At 39.9% G+C, this 12,487-nt stretch overlaps 1 long non-coding RNA gene across 2 annotated transcripts in view; it reads right to left on the reverse strand.

Annotated features, from left to right (window-relative positions):
• LOC114013466 (uncharacterized) overlaps positions 1–12,487 on the reverse strand; it is a 42,900-nt gene that overhangs the window by 25,482 nt on the left and 4,931 nt on the right. Inside the window, exon 2 of one of the 2 annotated variants that reach the window (XR_008747880.1) lies at positions 447–524. The exons of the other annotated variant lie outside the window; for it this stretch is intronic. This is a non-coding gene — a long non-coding RNA (uncharacterized LOC114013466). The remainder of the gene's footprint in view (positions 1–446; positions 525–12,487) is intronic. 2 annotated transcript variants of the gene reach the window in all.

Here is a 12,487-nt window from a genome sequence, read left to right on the forward strand (position 1 = left end):
TGCAGTTCCCTACCTCATGTTTACTGAGCTAGCTGCACAGCTCAAGCAGAAGCCACATGTCACACCTGTTCAGAAACGGTCCCCTCCCACTGCACTGCCTGGAGCAGTAGCCCAGCTTTGTCCACGGGACAGGTCAACATTTTCTGTACTGACATGCCAGTCTCTTACTGAAGCAAGAGAATATAGGACTTTATGGAGTTTAATATATATGTATAAAATTGAGAATTCAATATAGAATATAGGACTTTACCTTTGTTTAACTCTTTGTTAGCTGTTAAACAACACAATGTGATTGTGAGTAGGGATTATCACAATGGTCACACTTACAGGTGTCATCCTTGCAAAAAATGTTCTTCAGTGTCGAGAGATCACTCCACAAATCTCAGCATTTCTTAGATGCAGTTTGCTGTTTGCAATATGTATTCGTACTGATTAAAAACACTTACCCCATCTAGATTATATAACCATGGAATATGGAGCAGTAATTCAGTATGTATTGCCTGTCTCCCCAAAGTGCACTGCACCTGTGTGACAGACATAGTGTTTTACTTGCCAAATCAAGATCTGAGAAGTCAAGAAGTGCCATAAATGGTTTGTCCATGTGTCCTTTAATCTGTCATTCTGCACGTTCTCAGGTACATAATAGTATGCGATATAATTTAATGAAATGCGAACACACTTATTTGTCCTTGGGAAAAGTGTACATTTACAAGTAATGAAAGCAAAATATGTAATTCTTATGAAGAATCCCATTAATTTCTGAATGCGATTTGTATGTATAGCTGTTTTCTTTTTAAAGTTGACCTAATTAATTATGGTAATCCAGTAGTATTGCTCTGTCTTCACTCTGACATTAAAAAAAAAAGCTTCTCATGTTAAAAGAAACTTCTTAATTTTATTTTTCTCCTTGCGAATACATATGGTTTGGACTAGATCATAACTGGATATTTGTGAGTCTCTGTTAACTTGCCTTGTTGGTGGCCTTGAGGGGAAAAGAGGGATTTAATCAAATGATTTAACATTATCTAAGCAAGAATTAAGTAGCCATGTTTATAGGAATTTTATAAGCACTTCGGTTAACCCCAGTGAGACCACTCATCTGAATGAAATGAATAGGGTTAAGCTTTCTGATTGCTAACTAGTTTGTGTGATGTCAAAATGGATGTCCATGCAGTCTGAATATTAAAAAATTGAGCTAAAGACAGAATTTTGATTCTGAGGATCATTCTTCTCATTTAAACAACCAACAACTCATAAAATGCAAAGGTTGCTTCTGATAATGTAATCTAGCAGTCCATCCAATTTAAAAAGACATTTGTCTGCTAACTACTATGTGCACTCTAGCACTTTGACCCAAAGGATGTCTTTTCATTACAATTATACGGTACCTAACACACAGCGTGGTGAGCTCAAGGCACTCAGCGGCAGTAGCTTTGTCATTAATCATGGAAAGAGATAAATGGCAATTGAACCAATTGGAGCAGCAAGACCTGGGACAGGGTACAGCAGAATTCACTAAACCCTGAAAATTCCAAACTAAACTCAGACTTTGTCCTTTATTCATCGGATATCACAAGTTCTTGCAACAGATTTTACATAACCTGGAGCAGATGCTGTAATACATAAACAAATTGTGTGGAGCCAGGACGAAAAAAGAGTTGATGTCTTAACTGTGAATGTCTTTACTTCCGTGCATTTGGGTTTACTCCTAAAATAGAATTACCTTTTTGGTGGTGGCTGGTGAGAAATCAGAGCTTTACAGAAATTCACTGTCACAGATATGTTTTCTACTATGTGCAGGCAGATGTTTATCCCTTAGGCAGAAAGTCCGTACTCAAATTGCCGTGATTATTAAAATGAAGTCTCAATCACATACTTGCAGAAGTAGCCTACAAAACTGCATTTTAAAATAAAAAATAAAAAATGAAGTGCATCATACCAGCCAAAGCAAGCACAAGACTTTTTTCTGCTAGAACAAATTTTGCATGAATCTCTGGTTTGTTTGGAACCTGTTTTAATCTGCTTTTGTAATTGTCTTCCTTTTCTCTTAGTCTACATGTCAGTTCATATCCAGTGGGCTGAATTACAGATAAGATCAAAAATCAGCTTCCACTAAATTTGTTTCCTTAAACCCAAGGAGTGCAGAGAATCACATTTCACAGGGGACATGCCAGCAGAAGGAACTGTAAATGCCAGCACACATTGCCCACAGATCAGTGTTTCTTCTCCTGTTAAATCTGCCTTGTTAGAAAGTGCATATAGCTGTTCAGCTTTGCTTCTCAAGGCTTGTCAGGCTCTCCAGAAGGATTGCACAGCACTGGGCAACCAGCTCAGTGCTCTCAGAGGGACTGGTAGCACATGGGCTCACAGGGGACAGCCAGCAGGAGAAGAGGGCAGTGCTGGGCAGCTGACAATCCAGGCATCAGCAGCTCACCATGAACTTCGCACAGTCATTTTCCTGCCTTCTGCGTAACTCCTTAAGAACCAACAGAACCTTAGCCAGCCAAATGCTTCCCAAAGTTTGAATTTGTGATTTTGTGATCCACAGCCTGAAAGAGCTCCAGGGACAGCAGTCTGTTAGGCACCATTACCTTTTCTCTACCCTGTTTAATAAATGAGAAATAAACCACAGTAAATTAAAGAATTAAGCAGCTGAACATGAGTTCTGCCAAGAGTACCGAGACTCGCTGCAGCCAGGGAAGGGGGTGTCACATGCACCATTGGATCCAATTCTGCCTTTGCCTGGCCTCACATGCTACCATCTTCCTGAGAGTATCACTCACCTGTCAAGTGCCCCAGTCCTCCTGGTTGGCAATGGGAATAATTGCAGCCTCTGAAAACCACTACAGCAGTCCCTGTTTGCATCTTTTTGGACTGTTGTCAGGCACTGCCTTCCCTGTGCTCTGCCCACGTCTCTGCCCTGTGTAAATGCCTTTCTCCTACGATGAGCTCCACAGCAGGAGCTCTATATCCCTGTGTTTGAGTGCATGCAGGTGCCTGAGCCCCACAGAGGCACCCGGTTCCCAAAGGAGGCTGGGCACCCCAGCGTTACGTCTTCATGCTTTGTCCCAAAGGATTGTTTATCCATCAAACTTTCACTGCAAAGATATGTTTTCCAACTATGAAAAGGAAGACTGACTACCAAAACCATATTTTTGGAATGTTTTACAGTTAAGTGCAAAGAACTGGCTAAATGTTCACCTTTGACCAGTTTAGGAAAAAAGAATTAGTAAACTCCCTTGCCTGGATTTCATCTGATGCCCCACAAACACAGAAGCAGGAGGGTGAGCACATATTCCTGGCAGCACAACTGTTAGCAGAGCTGTGGTAGGACCTGGGTCCAAAGAGATGAGCCTGGGGGCTCCACAAAAATCCACTCCACCCAACACACAGAGCAGCCCCAGTACCAACACAAGCGTAGGGGTGCAAACAATCAGAAGAGGGCAGAAACACCTGAGTCCAGCACTGCTGCCAGGGAAAGAGGTTGTTCAACCGCAGCCACAAGCGCCTCAGCTTGATTGATCTACACACTGAGCTAGAAAGACTGAAAGGGAGAAGTGAAGGAAGGTTGCAGAGGAACATCAAGCAATGAGACATCCCACCCCAGCTCTGCTATGAGCATCTCTTTCAAATAACAGCTGTTTTCTATAAAGATGACTTGAAAATTGGTATCTTCCTACTTCTGAGAGAATTTGTTCATCTTTTTACTGGCAAAAGTACTGTTATTGCTTTTCATTCCTGCCAGCCCTGCAGAGCCACCTCAGCACTGAGGAGGTGAACCGGAGTCTATTTTGGCATAAAGTAGAAAGAGCACAGCTTGATCTCAGATCCCAGGGTGAATTTTCATTGCTGGTGGTCAAGAAAGTCATGGGTTTATTTGTAAATTAAAAGAGAGGTCAAGAGGAAAATCATTGGGGAAAAAAAAGAAAAAAGCAAACGTGGAACCCTACTATGCCATTTATACTCTCTTTATAGATGAGAGTATAGTTTATATAATGTAATTTGAGTTATAAATAATATTATTGTTTGTTTCAGCCCAAAAGCTGTAGCTCATTTAATTAAGAGAATGGATGTGTTTGTGTTGTGTTACTCACTACTTTATCGTAAAATATATCTGTAATGATAATCTATGGAAAAGTTACTGCAGTGGCAGGGAAACGAATAGTGAAAGAACTTACGCAAAGCATTTCCAGTAAGAAAAAAAAATTGAGGATTCTCTTTGTTCCCTTAAATCAAAAAGCTGAAAAAATAAATTTTAAACAAAAATAAATAAGGGAAGAAATGTAAATTGATGGAATTGACTTTGGAGTGCAATGCTAAAAAGGGGCCATTTGTACCAATAAGTCTGGGAGAGAGGCTCAGTCATCTTCTAAATCTGTTCAATACCCAGGGTGTCCCATTCCCTTGGCTGGTGTGCAGTGCATATTCAGCAATAAGCCATATAATATTATACCAATCTTTAATATTCATTTATTTCAAACACCATTGATGAGGAATTACTATGTGATGTCAAACAGAAATGTTCACTGCAAAATAGAAAAAAACATTCTTTTTCAAATATTGTAAATGAAGGTACCGTGTAAAGACACAAATACAGAAAAATATATATCACTCTGTCCAGAAGTCTGAGTTGGCAACAATGGAAGATTTGTGGTACTTCTCTGAGCCACGTAAATGCTGACATTTAATTTTTACAAAGCTGAAGTGAACTTTTTTTTTTTTCCAGAAAGAAAATAAGAAATTAGGTTTAAAGAAAAATAAAACATTAAGCACTATAAAACATTTATAATGTCGGGTTGCAATACATGGAACAGATCGTTTCCATCAGGAGTAAGGCAGGTGGAGGAAAAGTAAAGAAGAAATACATTGTGATTACAAGATCAATGAAGCAAGGGGATGTGATTTGGTTTTTAATGAATGGATCCATCCAACGAATATCTACAGCAACATGTATAGCAGGTTGCCATGAGCTATTTCCATGGCTCCCTAATGTGGCTGACATTCTGTGTGGGGAAGAGACGTGGTGGGAGACTGACAGGGCTCTGCCCCTTGGATCCAGAGACTAGCGTCCAAGCTCTGGTCTGTACTCATGCCAAAGGCCATTTTCAATAAATCTAGTTACAAATAGAAACTTGCCTGATGAAGCCAGCGACTCAAAGGCAGCTGAATGTGATGCTGGCCACATCACACCACTGGCTGCTACTACTTACAGTTTGGAGGGACGCATAGGCAGATCTTTGACTGATTTTGATGCAGATTGTGGAGGGTTTAGTGACCTGGATTTACATTAGCAAGGACAAGTGATGTTGCAGATACATCCCTGTGATAGTTAATTACAAGGGTCTCAAGCTAATATAAGAAAATCAAAGCCAAGGTGGCTAGACTACTTCCATCACTTAAAGTAAATGTATAAACCTAGGCCTCGAAAAGCAACCTAGATTTTTATTGTTTCATAATAAGTTTTGGCCATATTATGAAGTTAGTCATCTGAAGACCACAATCAGCAATTCCTAGTTTTGGGAGCTGACAAACTGGTGGTGGATATACATTGGCTCAATCAGTCAGGCAAAAACCAAGTCCAACTGGTACCAAAACGGAAAAGAAAACAAAGAGCACCTCTCCGGAAAAAAAAAAAAAAAAAAAAAAGAAAAACAACAACCACACGAACAGAACCATAGAGACATCAGTGTTTGGGAAGGAAGGCTGGAGATGTCAGGAAGCCACAGAACAGCTCATGTACCCTATGGCAAACTGTGCCACCATAGGGTCACAGTTCACATTATCCCTACGCTGAGCAGTTCACATTATCCCTACGCTGAGTGAAGGGGCAGCCAGAACTGAACATACCGACCAGCTAAAAGAAACTTTCAAATGATAATGAAAGTGTAAATTGTCACACAACTTTTGAGGCAGGCAATCTTTGGTGGTGTTTCACCAGCGCTGGCTGAATCATCCCTTCTCACTGAAGCAGAAGCACATTTTGCACCAATGGCAGGCTGGCAAAAGAATAAAAAGCAGATTAAATGCATCCTGGTGCAACATGTCTGGTTTGAACGCCCCTGAAGCCCCCACCAGGAGGAGGGCACCCATCCTGGGGGCCACAAAGCCAGGGTGGGGGCTTCACCCAGCAGTATGCAGACCCCAAGGCAGGGAAAAGATGTGCCCATGAGCCCCACCACAGCCAGGGGTACCTGGGACAGGGCATCTTACCAATGCACAGCAATGCTGTGGACTATCCCATCTGTCACTGTGCATCATCCCTTATCCCAAATATAAATAACCCTCCAAGAAAGCAAGGAAATAGAAAACCAGTGGGGAAATGGTGCTGTAACAAAAATAGATTACATCTAATGTGGATGCACTTCGTCAGTAGGTTTCTACATCAGATTTTTAAAAATCTTCAGTGAAAAAACATGTTAGCTTGTAGGAAAAAACCCACTTCCTTCTGATGAAATGGAGACATGCTGATTGATGATGAGGTTTTTGAGCTTTCTGAAATACCTCAAGGCTTTAACTGAATCTCTGCTACTAAAATTATTCACAATATATCTAAGGTTTTTTGCACTTCTGTACCAAAGACAGACCTTCTTGAACCATCTAATTTTGGAATAGCATAAATTCTTGGGACCAATGAAGGAGCATGCCAATTTAATAAATCATTCACTGCTTAGCGAAGAGGAAGAATTTGAGGACTCCAGCATGGCAGCAGAGATTTTATGTTGCGACGGAGGGAAGACACAGTCGCTCAATATGAGTGATCAGCAGACTTCGTTTATTGTCCCTTACAGTCACCTTTTATGCCTTGTTATAATTAGCTCATACATATTACAAAAGTTAAGCTCATTATTGGTTAGTTGCCTAAATACCAAGCCCGCCCCTAGTTTCTCTTCTGTAGTTATCTGTTCCCACCTGCAACATTCTTTTCCCACCAAAATCTTCCTGTTATTGTGTAACAAGAACAGCCAAAGACAGTTATTTTTGCTTTACTTCAGATAAGCTGAGAGCAATGTGCATTTTTGTCCAGCCAGCTGGACTATGTCTATGTGACCCTTTTCAGCTAGTCAGTTATCCACAATTTTATACAATACAGCAAGAGTTTTAACCTTTTAACTTTACTGGAGTTTGCAATTTCTGAAAGCCCATGAGAGATACCTAATAAAAACAAGGCTTTTGTCAGTAGGATCAAAATTAAAAATCGACTAAGCAAAGAATACTTATTCATTCAAAATTCATTAGAAGTCTGTAAATTTAAAATAGCTGAAAGCTGTTGGTATGATAAAGCAGTAATAAAAGTGACCAAATCAGGTAAAGCAGAAGAAATAAAACTCATTCATGTAACTTCCAGAACAAATAGTGCAGTTTAAAACAAGTAAAATCAAAACATAACATAAAGATTTAAACCATAGCAGGGTCAACACATATTTATTTTTATTCTAAAAGTTGTTGATTATTTCTGCTGAAAAAAAAAAAAACCCACAAAACAACTCACTTGTCCTGAATGATGACTGCAAAAATGGTACGTGTGATATTACTCAGGTCTGCACTCATTGATCTTTTGTACTCAGCATCCCATTAGCCTGGATTTCCACAGCCATTCTAAACATAAACTTCTGTATTTCTGATAAGTCTTTAGGATCTACGTACACATTTTTAAACCAGTTGGGTCAACAAAACTACTATGAAAACCATAAGAACAACAGGACATACACCCAGATTGACCAGTTTAAGGCTGAAGAAGACCTATAAGGTACATTATTAATTAATCAAGTTTAGATTTTTAGTAAATTAATGTGCTTAACAACCCTGAATACATTCATGTGATCATGGAATCATGGAATCATGGAATCATGGAATCCTAGAATCATAGAACGGTTTGCATTGGAAAGGACTTTAGAGATCACCTTGTTCCAACCCCCTGCCATGGGCAGGGGCACCTTCCACTAGACCAGGTTGCTCAAAGCCCCATCCAGCCTGGCCCTGAACACTTCCAGGGATGGGGCATCCACAGCTTCTCTGGGCAACCTGCTCCAGTGCCTCACCACTCCCATAGTGAAGAATTTCTTCCTAATACCAAATCTAATTCTAGCCTCTTTTAGTTTAAAGCCATTCTGCTTGTCCTATCACTACATGCCCTTGTGAAAAGTCCCTCTCCAGCTTTCCTGTAGGCCCCCTTTAGGTACTGGAAGGCTGCTATAAAGTCTCCTGGAGCCTTCTCTACTGCAGGCTGAACGACTTCAACTCTCTCAGCCTGTCTTCAGAGGAGAGGTGCTCCAGCCCTCTGATCATCTTTGTGGTCCTCCTCCGGATTCATTCCAACTTGTCTTTTTTACATAGGGGGCTCCAGAGCTGAATGTAGTACTCAGGCGGTGTCTCACAGGAGCTCAGTAAAGGGGGTGAATAACCTCCCTCGACCTGTTGGCCACTCTTCTTTTGACGCAGCCCAGGGTATGGTTGACTTTCTGGCTGCAAACGCAGATTGCTGGGTCACATTGAGATTCTTATCAACCAACACTCTCCAGCCTTTCTCCTCAGGTCCTCAGCAGATTGATCTGCTCTCAATCCATTCTCCATGCAGCCTGTATTTATGCTGGCAATGGCCCCAACCCATATGCAGGGCCTTGCACCTGGCTTTCTTGACCTTCATGTGGCTCACATGGGCCCACCTCTAAAGCCTGTCAAGGTCCCTCTCGGTGGCATTCTGTCCCTCCAGCATGTCACCAGCACCACACAGCTTGGCATCATCATCAGACTTATGGTCATGTGTTTAGGGAGGTGTATTGTGTTTATAGTGTAAGAATACCCTTTGAAAGATTTATGCCCCAAATCCTGTTGGTTGACTGGAGCCACTCCAACATCCAAAGGCAGGGAAGGCAGTAGATGAGTCATCTGTGGCGTGAAACAATGCAGCAGAATGAACATCACTTTTTGCAGGTCAAAAACCAACAAAGAACAAACTTACTACAACAGGGGAGTTTGAGCACCTGAAGAACAGCTTTTCACTAAACTGCACCTATTTTATAATGCTTTGGCATATTTCCCTCTGTCTTTTGGTATTAACTACATAACATGTACTTATCAAAAGATGATTGATAACGGTTTGGGTTCTGTTAAAGCCACAAAGTGAATGAGGTTGGTTTTGCAACAGCAGGTGGGACAGGTTTGGGGAGAGAGGAAAAGGGAAAGGAAGAGTCAGAAACTGCTTAGGGCTTTGTACATTGGCATCCCCCATTAGCAAGGTGAAAATAAATTTTAGCCATGCAGAACTTACTGAAGCTATACTTCTTGACATTATGATTTCTGTTCTCCAAATTCAGCCATGTAGGTCTGAAAATCCACACAATTCTGTGAGTTTTCAGAGTTGAAAGAACACCACTTTTTGTGTATCAAAGGATAAATTGCATTATTTGAGCATGAAAGACAACATACATTTGAAGACAGAAATTTCAGCAATTTGGTGACAATACCATTTTAATCCCGATCTTTGTCTGTTGGCATGTATTTCTCAGTAATAGTAAGGACAGTGTAGCCAGGGACATACTGCTAGTCCTGTTAATTCACTCCACCTCACCTCTGACAAATGAGAAGCCCTAGACAATAATTTGTCTAAGCCTGTTCCAAACAAATCTTTTCATGTCTTCTCTATTTAGGAAGATCCTGATTTCTTTAAAGCACATCCATATATTTTGAAGATACTACAAAAATAGGTTATACAGTTTACTAGGACTCATTCTAATAATTATTATGGAATATAGAATTTTTAATTTTAATAGCTGCATTAATTTTTCTGATATTTCTTTATTTACATGTATGCCATTGGAACTGTTTCTGAGCACTACAATAGTTCTTGGCTTTCACATTCTTTTTCTGACAAAAACACAGGCATTTTCATAATTCTTAGTTGACATTTTTACAGATTAATTTGTTTTCATATAGCTCAGGATTTTTCCTTCTTCATACCTGAAGAATGTAATATTTCTAACACATAAGTCAGAATATTGAATGGAAGGATATCAATCTGGAATACATCTGAAACAACTGATGGATATTATAATTTCTCCTGCTTGCCTGTATCTCAGCATTTCAGAGAAATGTCATATATTGAAGACACATGAATATTTTGCAGTGACATCTTATTTTCTCTTCTTATTAATTCCATGGATTTGATTCATTTACTGTTTTTTTTTTTTCAGGTGGCTGCACTCTTCATGCAATTTATTCTGCTGAAATTTAGAAGGCTTGAAATATGATGACAATGCAAATTAGAGTGGTAAGTGAAGCCCTACAGTTTCCCTAAGATTAAAAATAATGTTTGCCATTATTTTAGAAAAATAACAGTATTAAATTGTTTTTTTAACATAGTTGTGGACATAGGTCTATTGAGCTAGCCCAAGATGCAGTGTCTAGTCTCTCATAAAAACAGGTGTTAGAGAGCAGCAAAGTCATCTGAAGGGAAGCACCTCTCTGTTGGCTGACATTGATGTTTCAGGAGAGGCGCTGCTGAGATATAAAAGAACTAGCAAGTGTTGCTCATATTTTCTACAAAGTGCTGAGCTTTCTGCTGTGAAGTGTAGCAAGTAATTGCTATTGATAATTAAACTGGATAACACTTCAGAGGTTTTGCAGACAGCTGATTCTGTGGTGATCACATAATGATATTAAGTTTTGCTGGTTTTGTGATATCCTGTACAAGAAATCTGCAGGCATAAAGTCCCACTGTTTCCATAGACAGTGGGCATCCAGGTGCATCACAGTTCATCTTAGCAAACTGGTTCTAGACAGTCACAAAGGTATATATCAGTTTGCATCCAGGTGAGCTGCTGTTTTGAAGAACACCCAGAGTAAACTCCTCTTTTCTTCAGAAAATAGTGAACATCTTAGAATATCCAGTTCACTGGCAAATCAGGTAGTTGCTCAGTCCAAATAGGCTAAAGTAGACTTGGAGGAAAGAGCAAGAAAAGATAACCGTACTGCATACTCATAATTTAGTAGAACTAGCAGCCTTGTCTCCATCTCTTCCTCCTCCAGGTGGTCACAATGGACTAGATATGGAGAGGAGGGAAGCTTGTAGACCTGGAGCTGTGCATAGTTCCCAAGTTGCTCACACGATGCTCCTGTGCTAAAGCTACAGCACATAACCACCAGATCAAAAACTTTGGCATGTGACTCCCAAGAAAGCTGGTTAACAGTGAGGAAAGAACTTATGGAGACGACTTTATGTGGCAAAACAGAATGCTGGTTGACTTCTTTATCAGCCTTCTCAGGTAACGTGAGAAAATGGGTGTTCCCCTCTACAAGTGAGACCTGGGAAGAGGCAATACGGTTGCTTAATATCAAGAAAAGGCCAAAGCAGATGTGATCATTTACTTCTCCTTCCAGGAGTAAATTCTGCCATGAATTGTTGGGTCAAGTATAAGAAAGAGCCAGCAGCAAAAGCTTGATTGCAGGAAGCATAGCAACCCACTGGATATCATCAGAAACTTGCTTTAGGCACTGAATAAGTGATTTAAAGTTGATGCATATGAACAGGCAACCTGCCAAGGATTTTGGTCAAGTCGGAGTCAATGGTACATCAACCCAAAAGCTTTTTAGTAATATTAAGGATCAGGCCTACAAAGAAAAAATGCTAAAATTAAATTCAACACAGAAAATGCTTACATGAATCAGAGGAGGACTGAAAAGATGAAAATGCTTCAGCTAAAAAACCAAGCAGTAACTTTGTAAATACAATGTCATTTTGTCCATGCAAAAGAAGGAAAGGCAACCTGAATAAAGATAATTTGAAGGAACATGTATTAAGAGCAGAAGAATAATGAAGAGGAAACAGTCATACACCTTAAAGTGGGCTACAAGACTGTTCAGAAGCAAACCAACTGCCAACCTTAGTGGTATTCTGGTGAATACCTTATGGTGAACTGTAGTATTTTTGGAAAATCTCAGGCCATCAGCAGAAGGCAGTCCAAAAAGGACAGGTGAGTCTCTTGATTAGAAGGGAGTGTAAGGATTCACAACATCATTGTGGAGGAGCTCAATGTGTTTGTCAGTATTTTTGCCATAGTGAGTTGGGGAGTTATCTAAACTTACATTTTGAGGCAATCCTCATGAAACAATGAAAATAAAGTCCAGTAATAAATTAATAATTTACAGAGCATCAAGTTATGCTGCTTTTTGTTATATTGCAAGGCAAAGTATTTTTGAAACACAGTTTAGAACTGATAGATGTTTACCTAATATTCATGTGTATTTCTTCAGAAACGTTTGCCGTATCTTAGAAGCAGCATATCTGCAATGTGATGTAGGGGTTACTATGGTGAGTTCACATGTTTTATTTAATCCTGTACCTGAGTAAATACACATTGTAACAATCTCTGTTAGAGGTGCTATTAGTAAAGTTATGTCAGCATTTCTATCAAAACTACTTGTTTCCTGTTGCAACTTCGCCAAAAGACAAAGAAAACTATTCCTAGACCAAATCCACAGAAGTTTTTAC

Source organism: Falco peregrinus, chromosome 6 (assembly GCF_023634155.1).
Source record: "Falco peregrinus isolate bFalPer1 chromosome 6, bFalPer1.pri, whole genome shotgun sequence".
NCBI classification, from domain to species: domain Eukaryota; kingdom Metazoa; phylum Chordata; class Aves; order Falconiformes; family Falconidae; genus Falco; species Falco peregrinus.